The 12,707-nt window shown below is 37.7% G+C and overlaps 1 pseudogene; it reads right to left on the bottom strand.

The window, feature by feature from the left end:
* Positions 1-575: 575 nt before the first annotated feature.
* Positions 576-1,406, bottom strand: LOC102440191 (annotated as a pseudogene).
* Between the last annotated feature and the right edge of the window lie 11,301 nt (positions 1,407-12,707).

Here is a 12,707-nt window from a genome sequence, read left to right as displayed (position 1 = left end):
TACATCTCATTCACATTCTGTGGCTGGAGAATACCACATCCCACTTATATAACCTTATTATCCAAAAGCTCACTAGATGGAAGTCAACTAGGACAGTGGTCGGCAAACTCATTAGTCAACAGAGCCAAATATCAACATTACAATGATTGAAATTTCTTTTGAGAGCCAAATTTTTTAAACTTAAACTATATAGGTAGGTACATTGTTATTAACTTAATTAGGGTACTCCTAAGACTTAGGAAGAGCCACACTCAAGGGGCCAAAGAGCCGCATGTGGCTCGGGAGCCGCAGTTTGCCGACCACGGAACTAGGAAATGAGAGAAAATGTTTATTGGGTGTGTGTGGGCTCACCCAGTTTATTCACCTCTGGAGTGGAAGTAGAGGGAGAAATAAAGTCTGTTTATAAAGGTCAAGGTCTATGGAGAAGCCCTGAAGTTGCTCTTCCCAAGTCACAAGACTGATTCAATAGCAGAAAAGAAAAATGATGAAAAACATCTCATCCCACAAACCTAGTGATAGTGTCTCTGGCAGCCCCCAGGCCAGCAGAGGAGGAAGGAGAAAGCCACCTGCTGGCGTTAGGACTTATTGAAAGCTGCCAACACAGCCCAGGTCATCTCTGTGGCACTGTGCTTTGTGCCCACCAAATCAGGGTCCAGTTCTACCAGGTCCTTGGCTTGATTCATTGCCACACCATACTTGCCATCTGTCAGAGGGAAGACATTTCCTAGCATGTCAGAGGAGTGGGCTAGCACCAGGAGTGCCCATACTCAATGATGCTCAATGCCCATACGTTGAGCATCATTGACCTACTGCTTTAGGGCACGATCTTGAAGTTCTTTTCAGTTAGTCGTCGTTTCTCTGTTGTATTGGTCGCTGGATGAATAGTCATGTCAAATAGGAGGAAATTTTGCTTCTCGGTGGTTAGAATCACCTTCTCTTTTAGGTTCTTTGCAATGCACTCTCTTACATTTCTCAGCTGGTATTGTAATTTGAAGGGGGTCCAAGTTTTGCCAGTGAGTAGCTCTATCCATGTCTGGACCGTTTCTGTGGGTCAGTGGCTTTGATGTGTTTGAGAGTTTCATCCAGTAAAACGTCACCCAGCGGGCTGTCTGACTTCAGCAGTACCTGTCTGTCCTGTAGTCACTTCTTACGTATGGTGGGGGTTCCAGATGGAGTGGACCCCTCAGGACCAGCTCTGTCAGAATGCCCCTCGCAGGCCAGACGATGTGCAGTCATTCCAGAAAGGTGTGTCACCTCTTTACCTTTTAGTCCCAGAAGCAATGCTTCTTCCACCACTTCCTGTGGCGAATATCCTTCGTCTCCAGAGTCTTCACTGCCTGGAGTCCTGCCTTGATGAGGTCGTCCTCACTTTCTACCTTCTTTTCACAGTTCTTGCTCACTCCCATGCCACTCAGTGAGTCACAGTGGTCACTCTGAAGTGTTTCTGACGTTACTCCTAGCTTATGGCCTGAGGGCAAAAATGTTCTCTTTTGAACAGAATTAAATCAAGAACTATCTTAACCAGTGGTGGAGTAATTAGGAGTAAATTGTTCTTTTCTCTACCCATTTAAAGCATCTCTACTTACCACCACTATCTCCCCTTTGTTGTGTTTACCCTTCCCCACTCAATCTACTCTGTTCTTACTCTGACATTTCCTATAATCTGACCTCTGATTTCAGATGTTGACTGAGTCAGGGTATTAATGAATACATATTCCTGTGATTCCCAGTTCTACCCACCAAGAAAACTTTCAATCTTACATTTTATTCTTTTCTGTTAGCATTAATGGATTTTCCTGTGACAAGGAAGACAAAGAAAAGAGGTTCTTTAAGAAGAGTTATGCCCTGACTGTGTGGCTCACTTTGTTAGAGCATGATCCCATGCACCGAAGGGTCACGGGTTCGATTTTCGGTCAGGGCACATGCCCAGTTGCAGGCTTTAGCCCCCTTAGAGGCTCTTAAAGAAGGTAACCGATCACTGTTTCTCTCTTACATCAATGTTTTCTCTCTCTCCCTCCCTCTACCTTTCCTTCTAGAATCAATGTAAAACATGTCCTCTAGTAAGGATAAAGGATTAAAAAGAAGAGTTATGATTTCTGTTTTGTGCTTGCTGGGGTAATAGTAATGATGAAGCAGCCAAACAGGCATGCTCAGTACTAGGAGTCAGGAAAAGGTCAGAGTTGGAGATTAGCGAGTACTTTACTTGGAGAGTGAAGCCATGATAATTTCTGGAAAAAACATTTTTGTAATCACTCCTGGGTAAATGTATACATAATCCTGAGGAAGAATGAAGTCTGTTAACATAAGTTGAAAAATACGTTAAAATAAAAATTGAGCTGGCAATTGAATAAGAAAGGAAAACAAGTTTAAACTTCTCAAACATCAAATCATGAAGTAAAATAATTTGGGGTAGTTATTTTTATATTAGTTGTGTAGACCTGAAGTTTCTTTAAATTATAAAATTATATTATCCCAATTCTACATTGAAATAAATGGTTAGTTGGGAAGAAAACTATATTTCCATTTTTAAGAACTAGGTTCTACTCTGAGTTTTGCCACTCAAGGCATATTTTTATACACTTAACACTTGGAGTGGGGGAAACGAGTTAAGTCGGCTCGCGTGAATTGCGCGTACTCCGCGGGAGCTGTCTTTAACTCGGTTCATATAGATTTGCGGTGGAGTGCGGGAAACGTGTAAACTCGGGCCGATTGTAACTGCGTATTACCAAATATTTGTTTGTAATCCACCCTTTTGGTGGATGGAACAAAACCAAAAGACAGAGCCATCTTATATTTTGGCGGGAAATTCACCCCACACCGGAGTGTTAATTATTTACATAGCAATTTGATGATCACCTAATACACATTATCAAGCAAATTGTTTACAAATCTAGGCTTATTTTTCACCTTTCAAAAGTAAAAATTTTTATGTAGCTGTTGAGGTGATTACATGACATAAGTCATGTGACAATAGCCATCACATTATCTAGTAAATACTAATTTATTCCATTTTTAAGATTTTGGTATCATTTATAGTTATTATTTAACTAACTGTTTTCTAGTCTCATGCCAAATATTATGCTACTCCTTGTTATTGCACCCCCTCTTTGTTAATCAACCAGATAGGAAATTCCCAGGTGGTGGTGAGTGCATGTAGCCACTGCCAGGAGCTGAGAAGCTATTGATTTGATAGTTGTTTTTGGATCAGTGTGAGGCTGGCACTCCCAAGGAAGGACCTTTTGCAGCCAAACCCTCTTGGCTCACGGGGCAGAGTCAACTCCCAGGCCAATAAGAGAGACCTCCTGAGTAAAATCAATCACTTGAAATGGCACAAAATCAAGAGTACTTTTTTTCATTTTTTTCAGTCCCAAAATGACCTGATCTTCCTCCACCAAACAGATTTGCTATCTTGGGACTGTAGGTGACAGAAGGCTCTTTAAAGGCGACAGTGAAAGGATAATCAACCACCCACTTCTTTGGGTGAGGATATAATGTGAAACTAAGAGCATAAGAAAAATTAAAAAATGAAAATAAACACGTAGCATTGTGTTTTAAGCCTAATGATAACCTTTCTAATTTACTTCAGATTCTGTCTCTATGCATCTAGGTAGGAATAAGCATATACTCTCTCAGATTTTTTTCCTTAAAATAATACATTCAATAATATGCTTTGGGATGATAAACATTTATAAGTCACCTTTTTCACATATGTAACAAGAATATCACCATTGCTTTAAACTAAAACATTCCATATTTTTGTCTTTTCTGAACGTCAAGGGAGAATAAATTTTTAGAGATGTATTTCTTTAAATGTTTGCTTGATTTTGACATTTTTGTTGATTTCTTTCTGAAATTTTATTGACATGCAAAAATGCATGTTTCTGAAAGGATAGAAAATATTTGTTAAAATAGGTAGGTGTGGTTTACTTAAGGATGTATCTCATCCTAAAAGATCAAGAGTTATGTCAAAAACACTTGACCATCTGCAACGTAATTCCTGGGACAGACGTATGTTTAGAACATGGGCTCTTTAAACTCTGTTTAATTGAATTACTTTACTACTGTAAAATACTGAGTAACATTTTTTTCTTTTAAATTATGTTCATGTCATATATAATTTATAAAATTTGCCAGCCTTCCACACTGACCAAATGAGTGTAGCAATCATCTATGTGAATGCTATCAGAGTAAAATAGCCAAACATTTAGAAGCAGAAAATTCTCGTCCACAATAGCTCCCTGAAAGCCAGATCCCCTGAACCTCAGTATTTTTTTTCATCTGTGTAATTGCAATGATGACATTTTCTCCATCCTTTGTCAGTATCGTTATGGTTATTATCCTGAAGGGGATTTTGAGCCAATGGAATAAACTTTGACACGAGGATAATGTTGTAAAATCCCTTTTATACTTCTCTAGCAGCTCATCTTCTTAGCACAGGTATTAAATTTCTCACCTCCTACTCATTATCTCTGACCTCGTCCGTAACCTCTGCCACATCTACATGCCTCATAAAGGCTTTGGCAGAGAAGCAGCCATAATGCTATCCTGAAATAGTTAGAAATGTTGATTCTCCTATACTGGAAAAAGAATACCTCAAGGCAATATTCTTAATATTGCCATCAATTAAAATTATTTTAACACCCTAACTAAAAACCCATACTTTTTAACAGTACTCTGTTGAGTTTTATGCCATTTTATTGGTATGGTACAGTGGCAGTTGTACACTTATTTTCATTATGGGATAACACCAAAATGCTGTTGTTTTTGTTTTGTTTTGTTTTCAAAAAGAAGGGACTTATAACTGAACAATATTGAGAAGCCACAATAGTATTTTTTGAAAAAGTTTGTACAATAAGTGAGAAACTCGGAGGGTAGAATTAAAAGTCATTGTTGTGATGTCCACAATGTGGAATCACCAATAAACACAACAACAAGAATAGTCCATGTGCTATGCAGTGGTTCCAGGGGATAGGTTGTGATGCCATGCCATGACATAGGACATGCTCAAAGAGGATCCCTCTGGTAGGGAAGAACATGGATTCGGACTTAGACATGCGGAGTGTGAGGTGTGTGTGAGTGGCATTAGACAGGTGGTATCAATTAGGCTGAAGAAATTGGAAGTGTAGAGCTCAGAGACCTGGTCTTGAGCTCCGTAGCCCCTGCAGGTAAGGGAACCCATTGAAGTCCTGTTTCTGAATAAAGTCTCCCAGAGAAATAGTATCAAGCGAGAAAAGAAGAGGGCGTGAAATCAGATCTTTAAAAGCAATCCCAACCTATTAAAGGCAGACATGGGAGACTCAGAAGGCACAGAGGGTCGCCTCTGTGTTACTCTATTGGTGCAGCAGCCGTAAGTCCACCAGATTCCAGGGGAAGCGACAGAGACCCCCCTCTCCAGGAAAGCTTGTGCAAGCATCAGTGGCCATGCTTGCAAGGCACCTAGGCCAGCCCTCGGACTTCAGTTTATTTACTCCTCCGTGTAAAGTACAAATTCTCCTCCTAACACTGGACACCCACTTCAGTTGCATTTTGTTTGAGGTCAGGCTTAAGGTCAGGCCCCTTGTCTTATCTAATGAAGTCCAGGTGCAGAGGCTCCTTGAGTTTGGTTGCTGAAGTAGAAGTTCCATTGATATTAGCATCTGTGAATTAAAGATATAAGCCACCTATCCCCCTGCTCCCAGCAAACAGTGGGAGACAGACATGGGGTAAGCTTACTAAGCAAGTCTATGCACAAAGCGGGGGAGTGGAGACATCACAGGGCTGGTCACTGACAGTTCTGAAGCCAGCCAGCCTGTTCGCCGGCGTCCGTTAGGCTCAGTGCTAGTCCCGGAAATGATGTTTTCAGTGTGTCTGCTACTAGAATTTGCATAGGAAGGAAGGCCTGGGAAACTGTAGCAAAACAACTGAATGAAATGTGAATAGACAAATTTAATTGCGTGTGTAACTGACTAGGCTGTTTAATAGAGATAACAAAATACCCTTTTCTAAACAAAATGAAAATGTGTTTATCACATAATGGTCTGGGCAGTGGTGCAGTTAGTACAGTGGCTTGGTACATGGAAGACTGGGCTTAATGCAGCTGCTTTGCTTTTCTTAGGGTTTTGTAAGTCCTAAATAAAGACCGAAAATACTTAGGAAAACAAAAACACAAAACTCAGATGACACACTGGTGACATAAAATTATGTTTTAAAATAGTATTTCATTTTATGAAAAACAGACTTTATTAAATTAAATAGGAAAAGAGTATGTTTGCCGTAGAATATGATTGTTACTAAGCGCACACTCATACACACACTCATACCTCCACACATAGAAAATAATTAAACTAACATCTCTAAGATTCACAGCTGTTATTTGTGGGCTAGAAATTTTATTTTTAATAAAAAACACTAATATTGCAGTTGTCCTGCATCCTAATTGTATAAGCTCTTTAGGCATATGTAAATACTGGATTTAAGAGACGCTATGTCATTTTGCTTAGTTGATAGTTTGGCAGTAAATAACCATTTAGAAAAATGTATTTTACAGGTGGGATTAGTCTCGGGCCCCTTTTCCCTCAGATTCCTGGAAGGCTTTAATGATGGAACCGTTCACATCATTGATTTTTTGGGCCTCCATTTTTGGTCACTCTTAAACCACTACATTAGTGTGTGAATAGTGACTCACAAAATGTGTGTGTACCTGGAATCTCAAAATGTGACCTTACTTGTAAACAGGGCTTTTGAAGATGTAATTAGTTAAGATGTGTTAGGGTGGACTCTCCATTCAGTGACTGGTGTCCTTATAAGAAGTGGAGAGGATGTATAGACACACACACGCACGTGAACATAGAGACAGGAGGGAGTGATGCAGCTACAAGTCAGGCACGGGTTCGTTAGAGATATCAGAAGCTAGGAGCAGCAAGGAAGGATACTTTCCTGGAGCATTTAGGGAGGATGTCCCTGCTGATACTTCGATTCCAAAGGTCTACACTCCAAAACTGAGAGAGAACCACCTGCTCCTGTTAAAAGCCACTGAGTGTGTGGCAATTGTTATAGCAACCCTAGGACACGGCTACGATCACCTTCCAGAGAAAGGAGCACGTTTTATTAAAATAGGCTGAGATAAATGACTCTCTCTCTACATCTATATACATACATATTTACTTATATTACTCATATAATGCTTATAAAAGCATCGACTTTAAGATGCAAAAAATAAAGATTCCTTAAAAAAAAGGTTAATGTAGCTGCTGATCAAAAAAAGATTAGAAAGTGTTTTGTTAGTTATCAAGTGCTATGCAAATGTTAGTTGTACACACATTTGTGCTTTTTAGCTTCTGACTCCATCTATCCTATAAATTAGGATGATTTCATTTTCCCCACCCACGTTCTAAAACCATCATTAGCGCAGATATAAATTATTCCCCACACTTTCTACAATTCATCTCCAAGAAGGATGAAACTTAAAAATGGAACTCATAAATCAGGGGCAATGCAGAAAACATGCCGCTGACTAAATATCTGAGAATTCAGTATAATTTTCTCTGATCTATGTTTTTTTTTCTGGGAATGCAGAATTACTAATTTAAATAAATCCCAATTAATTTTGAATGGGCACGATGTAAATAATAACAATTACAATTTGGAAACCAACACTGCATTGCAAAAAATGTGATGTTTGCTTTCACTTATTTAATCACTACTTCTTATTAGAAAAGAACATGGGGTATTTGGAGTCTAAATAATGTTTCCAACATGTTCTGAAACATGAAAAAAATATTGAAATGGTACTGTAAGTTAAGTTTTAAATAATAAGTGTTTATTGAATTTTAATTTAGTGTATATAGAATTCCAGAACATGTAGTGAGGAAAAATAAGACAGCTTGTTCTACTTTCACATCCAGTATCATGGGATAATGCTATTGCAATAGGATTAAGTGAGATAGCACCAGAGTGTTTGTCATTTGCATGGAAATGCATTTCTTTTCTTTCATATGTTCTGCTAATTATTTCAGAGGCCAAAGCTCTGCAACCTGTGTTTCTCAAGCTTCCGTGATCTGTCTTCCAGCCAGGCTTGGCCAATGGCTGTCCTGGTGGGAAAGGGGAAGTTGAGAGTCAGGTATAAACCAGGATATTTCTCCCTCTTTTCCTTAGCTTCTGCCTGTAGCTTCGGAAGTGTCCCTGATCCCACTGGGCAGTACCACATTCTGTGGATCCTGAGCAAATAAATCATGTTTTTAAAAGTGCCATGATAGTTAATACATCGCTATGCAAACGTTAGTTTTACACCAACCTATGGATTTTAGCCTTTAATTTGACCCACAGTGTAAGTGGGAAATATTATCTCTGTCCTCGCTCCACCTTCTGGATCCAATTAGTACTAATGTGACATTTTTCCAGGTCATTATTCTAATCACTGCTTCCTTATCTGTTAACATTATCTTAGATATAAATTATTATTGATAGAATTAAATCAAATACTTCAGAATTAAAGCCAATATTTAAGCATCTCAATTTCTATACAAAGAGTACATAATGTTATTCACATTTGCACCAGTTTTTTACCCTCATTCTCCATGATCTTATCCTGTCCCCTTTCCACTTCTGCTTCATTTCTGTTTTGGTTTTTTTTTGCTGTTGTTTCTGACTCTCCCACTTTCTTTCCTCGCCTGTAAACAAGAACTCTTGCCATCTGTCCTGCCAACCTAACAGGGTTTCTGTGAAGGCAAAATAAGCATCTGCATCTAATAGTGTGGTAAACTGTAAAGACTTATTCACATATTAGGGAAACATTTTACACCGACTCTGGTTTTTTCTTTCCCCATGCGTGCCACTGACTGCAAGGCTTTCTGTTTTCTCCTACAAAGTATCTTAGCTTATGCATTAGTTTTATGTGGGTGAATCTGGATTTACTTTTTAAAAAAATTTTGTTTTGTTGCTTAAAATATTACAAAGATGTCTCCTTTTTTTCCCCCTTGACCTTCCCCCGGCCTCCCCTACCCACCAGTGTCTTGTGTCCATTGGTTATGCTTATATGCATGCATTCAAGTCCTTTGGTTGATCTCTTACCCCCCCGCCCAAGCTTTCCTGGCCTTCCCACTGTAGTTTGACAGTCTGTTCGATGCTGCTCTGCCTCTGTATCTATTTTTGTTCATCAGTTTATAATGGTCTTTATTATCCATAAATGAGTGAGATCATGTGGTATTTTCCTTTCACTGACTGGCTTATTTCACTTTTAATTCTGACATGGTTGGCAACTATCTATTAACAGTTTTACTTCAACCTTCTACCATCACCCCTCAGTCTCACCAGGTCCAAAAGCAAACTCATCACTATTGCTCAGAAGTGATTGATTTGGCTCTGTTGACTGTCTTCACTTCTTCTGTGAATATATTTCTTTTGATGTCAAGGCCTGAAATATCAACATCACATTTACTCCATTTTTCTTTTGTTCTTTATTCTTACCTCCAAATACCCAGACTTGTTGACTCTTCTTTCATCATGTGTCTTTTGCCCTTTCTTCCTTTTTATATTTTTAAGCTTTGCTGTCATTGTTGACTTTTTTTTTCCTTTTAACATTTATTGTAAAGACTTAAATTTGCACAGGACTTAAATTAATTAGTCTCATTGTGAAATTTAAAATGACATGAGCTGAAAAGACAACAGAAAGTGGTGGCACATCCAATAATTCACAACAGCAAGATGCTGCGACTACCCTATTGGCTGGAGGAAAACAGGGTCTGAATTCAGCCCTGTTTTGTTAATATTGTAACTAAAATTATCAAATTCAATTGTAGACACCACATTAAAAGAAGGTTATTAAAAGTTAAAAAAATGTCTATTGTGATAGTTAAATATCTAGAAAATGTCAAGTGAGTAATGATTGAAAACACTATAATCTTTGTTGCCTTCAGAATAGGTCGATTGGGTGAAATAGGAGAGATATATCAGTAGTTGTCTCCAAATACTTAAAGAATGTTAATGGAAATATATATGGTGCCATTTTTTATAGCTAAAATAACTTAAAAGCCTATGATGTTGGTTTTGGTCAATGTGAAGCCTGATTTTAGAGTAATTAATGCTGTGTAAAAATACACACTGCCTTTAAAGTAATGAGCACATTATCACAAACATGACGTTAAAGTATTAATCTAGAGATTGGCTTCGAAGCTAAGGGAAAATGTTAGCATTGTGAAGAAGTAAAAATAATGTAACTATAAATTCTTGCCAATTTTTAAGGTTTAACACTAGATGAAGAAGAATATCAAATAAGGTCAAGAAAGGGTGGTTAAGATATTCACATGTTGCAGAAATTTAAAAATCCATATGATTCCATTTCTTTGAAAAACGATATTTTCCCCATGACCTTCATGAATGCATTTATTTATTCATTTATGTGTACAGAACCAAGTTGGCAAATAGAGCCATTGGTATAAATCACTAGAGTAAAAAGAAACATAAATCAGTACAGGGACGGGTCATCCATGTCAAATGCATGTTTGCAAGCTACAGAAGTAGCCAGTTATGCTCACATGCTGTGGAGACAACATTGCATTAAAGAGAGAAACACATATTTTACTATAAAGTGGGGAAATTAGGTGATAAAAATGATAGACGAGTGTGGATAGAGAGCTAGTCATGCCAGTCAAGAGAGATACAAAAAGAAACAGTGATGCGGCCCTAGTAGCCAGCTTGGAGTCATGTGATCCCTAAAGGTTCATATCATAAGGCAAAGCCAAAGCTCTCACTCCCATTTACCATAAAAAATAACAAATGTCCATCTGGCTTCACCTTGGAGTTCTCCTGCGCTCTTCAGCCTTATTTGACATTTTGCCATGGCCCCTGTTTTCCTCAGTGCCAGACTTGATCTTCTTCAACCTCAAGAATCTTCTGGAAAAGACAGATTGGGAAGGCTCAGACATGCCATTTCTAGACAAATAAAGGATGGATATACTAGTGTATATCTATGTCTGTCTGTCTGTCTGTCTGTCTATCTGTCTGTCTATCATCTATCTATCTATCTATCTATCTATCTATCTATCTATGTGTGTGTTTGTGTGTGTTATATATATGTGCACACACATACTGCTAATATTAGGAAAGGAAGGGTAAAATTGACTCAGTGTTCAGTGAACAGGGTTTTTATTTCTGAGAATGACAAAGGTAGATAAGATTTTGAGTTTGAAGAGGCCATGATGTTTGGGAATAAACACATGGGAAGCTCGATATAGTTGAGTAAGAGGATTACTGGGCATCACTCAAGAATTGACTAGTGATAGAAAGCATGCATTGCAGCAAGTCCAATTTTCATGGCTTGCCATTTTCCACTGTTAAAATTTTCTACATCTGTATAGGGCCGCGGTTTTCAACCGTCTTTCATCTCATGGCACACATAAACTAATTACTAAAATTCTGTGGCACACCAAAGAATATATTGTATTTTTGTTGATTTGACCAAAAAGCAGGTATAATTGTGATTCATTCATACCAGACAGTTGTTGTGTTGATTGGTGTCACTGTTTACTTTGATAATCTAAGGGAGAAGTGGTCAGTGCCCCTGACTAGTTGTGCTTTGTATTTTTTTAAAAATTATTGCGGCACGCCAGTTGAAAATATCTAGTATAAGGGAATAAGAATGCAAATCACACTGACTGATACTTAAAACACAATTAAGTTTTGTTTTTTTTGTTTTGTTTTATTTTGGGGTGTTTTTTTTGGTGGGCACAGGGCAATAAACAGATCTTGTAACATAGAAATCTACACCTGAAACATATATGATCCTATTCACCAATGTCACCCCAACCAATTTTAATACTCAAAGCTGGAAAACACATCATATGAATATGACAAAGTATAATTTTCTTTGTCTAGCTTTGGAAAAAATATTCTAAACTAATAAGATTATTATTTATGAAGGGGCATAAATTGTACTCAAATAAGCTCCAGATACTCACCGTAGCCTCTTTTCACCGTTTTGCTGTTACACATCCTGTTTTTTATAGCTCAGATGAACAAAGCTCACATCAGGAAAATAGAACTGAGAAGCCAAAAACCTGTTCTCTCAGCATCCTCCCTACACTTGTGAGATGTTCTAATTAGATGCTTTAAAAGGTTACCAGGACAACAGATGCTATCTTAAAAGTTAACTAAATAATGTACTCCAGAAGGTCAGACCATTCACCAGCATTTGTAAATTCATGCGGCTCATCCACCCCACCCCTGCTTCATTAATCTGCAGCCATTTTTTAATCTATAAGCAGAATCTTAGTTGCAAATGTTAATATCTCTCTTGTTCATAATTAGATGAAATTGGCTACCTCTGGTTATGAATTTAGTTCAAATATATTGTATCTTATTGTTCTCATAAATGGAATATGTTCAGGGAAAACAAGATAGAATTATGGATCACCCTACAATTATAAATTTTATGAGCAGCTATTGAAATTCTAAAAAAATATGTTGTACTTTTAATAAGGGTAAAGGTTTTTTATCCTCAATGTTAGTAGGAAAAAAAGAACAATTGTGATGACTTTGTCAAAGAAACATATTTTGAGGCCTAAAGCTTAAACAAAAGTGAAATTATAATCTGTTCTCAAATAACAATGGTTTTATTATAGAGTTTTGTTTTAAGAAAATATAATTTGATAAGCTTTCAACATAGTCACTTTAAATTAATTATATATTAGTGTCTATTATGAAAACTGAAGTGCTTTGTTCTTACAAAAATG

The sequence above is a fragment of the Myotis lucifugus genome, unplaced genomic scaffold, assembly GCF_000147115.1.
Source record: "Myotis lucifugus unplaced genomic scaffold, Myoluc2.0 scaffold_93, whole genome shotgun sequence".
In the NCBI taxonomy this organism is placed as follows: Eukaryota; Metazoa; Chordata; class Mammalia; order Chiroptera; family Vespertilionidae; genus Myotis; species Myotis lucifugus.
The sequence above is the reverse complement of the archived record's forward strand: the minus strand, read 5'-3'. Positions and strand labels throughout refer to the sequence as shown.